This window comes from Pygoscelis adeliae, unplaced genomic scaffold (genome assembly GCF_000699105.1).
Source record: "Pygoscelis adeliae isolate BGI_AS28 unplaced genomic scaffold, ASM69910v1 Scaffold467, whole genome shotgun sequence".
Lineage (NCBI taxonomy): Eukaryota > Metazoa > Chordata > Aves > Sphenisciformes > Spheniscidae > Pygoscelis > Pygoscelis adeliae.
In genome coordinates, this window is record NW_008825253.1 from 475,813 (window position 1) to 477,810 (window position 1,998).

The window sequence follows — 1,998 nt, forward strand, 5'->3', positions numbered from 1 at the left end:
GTGCAGCCCCTTCCCCATCGCTTTGCGAGGGTCCGGGCCGGGGCTGGCCGAGGCGGCGGGGCCAGCCCCATACTGAGATCAAATAAACACAAATACACTGAAATTATTCATGGCTCTGGGGACTTGTCTCGATGCCTCGTCAGCATCTGCTAATCAAATCAAAGCAGCTGTCAATTCGCCGGCCAGCGGGAAGGTCTCGCTCTGGCAGACATGTGTGGATTCCTCCTTTCTTCCTCCCTCACGCGGGCTCCCGCTGCTCCTGCACCTGCGGCGGGGCCGGGACCGGGGTGTTCGACGCGGGGCTCCTGCCCATGCGCCCTCCCCAGGGCAGGCAGGGCTGCCCCGGCTGCTGGGGATGCCCCTCGCCTGCGCCCCGTGATCCAGACAAGGAGGGATGCCAGGGACCCATCGCCGCAGAGGGCAGTGCAGGTCCTGCCACTGGCACTGAACCCTGGCTAATTAGTCTGAGCTAATTACCTGAGAGCCTGTGGCTTGGGCTGGCACTGCTCATGGGCTGGGACCGCCTGCAGCCACTCTGCCCCAGGACGTGGCACCGCGTGGCTGCAGGGGGATGGACGCACTTGAAATATTGGAGGATTTTGCCTCGAATTTGAGTATTGCAGCTCCGCGGCATGGCGGGCGCTGGCGTGCAGCAGCCCGAGGCCCTGCAGGCAACTACGGAATTATAGATAACTCTTTTTTTAATGTCCCCTCCCAAAAGCAGCAGACGCTGCCGTGCCGTGCATGGGGTTAAGCCGTGGGAGAGAAAAACACCGTCTGCCCATGGGCGCAGAGGTGCTCGGGGAAGACTCGCTCGTGCATTGCAGAGGCTGCATGGGGAAACCCCTGCGCCTGAGGAGCTCCCAGGGCGGAGGTGAGTGTGGCTGCGGTGCTGGGTGCACGGTGGGTGCACTGCTTTTCCATCCCTGGAGCACCCAGACAGGATCTGGCCATAGTTTGGCTGCGTGGGGTGAGGTGGAGTCGCAAGGGTGCGGGCGGAGGTGGTGCTGCGGTGTTTCACCGCTCATGCCATGACCTGAGAGACCTTGACGTCCTTGTGCTTTCTCATTTGTCTCTTAGGAACTGCTTTTTAACTAGAGTCGTTTTCCTTTTGCCCTCTCGAGCATCAGGAAGTGAAAGAATTCCCATTTCTGCTGGCCACGTAACTTTAAACCTGAAAAAAATGCTATTTTGTGGGCTTTTTATGTCCTTCCTGTGCTCTCCTCGGTCTAGGTAGGAAACCAGGAACGATCAGCCCATTGCTGCAAGCGGATAATTTAGTGAAAACCAATATGTGTATTTTTTAGTTGTAATTGAAAACAAAGACCTTAGACATACTTGTAGTGATCTCAGGGCTTTTTTTTCTTTTTTTGTTCTATTTTTTTCAAACAACAATAAATTTTGCATCTGAACAGCCTGCCAGAAGCGTGCTGCCTGCCTGGAGTGCTCAGGCTGGGGACAACTGGTCCGTAAAAAATAGCTGGCCATTGGAAGTATATAAGTAGGCGTTAATCGTGTTATGACCGTCCGAGTGGCGTGTGCCTTCTCGGCACGGCATTGCAATTGCCTGGGTTAGCGGGGTGCTCTCCCAGAGCAGCGGACATGGGGCCCTTCCCCTCCCCAGGCTGTCGTGCTGCAGTGCTGCAGAGCCCCCAGCCTGGCAGCCCCGTGCAGCTTTAAGAGCAAATTTTCCTTATTTATTGGAGCGCCCAAGGATCCCAGTTACCAGAGGTATAAAATTTGTCACCGGTGCCTCTACTCCGGTTGCAGAAGAGCATAATTTGTGTTTCACTGCGCTCAGACAGCAAGCCAGGTCATAAAACACAAGATGCATGGTGAGGGAAGAGTATTTAAAAGGCTGATTCCGCTGAAAGGTGTAATAATCTGCCGGATTACTTGCCACGGTAGCTGCAGGAAAATTTACTGCCTTGGAAAGAGATTATCAGCAGCCGCTGCTGCCAGCAGATTTCTTCCTTTTCTTTTATAAGAGGAAGGAAG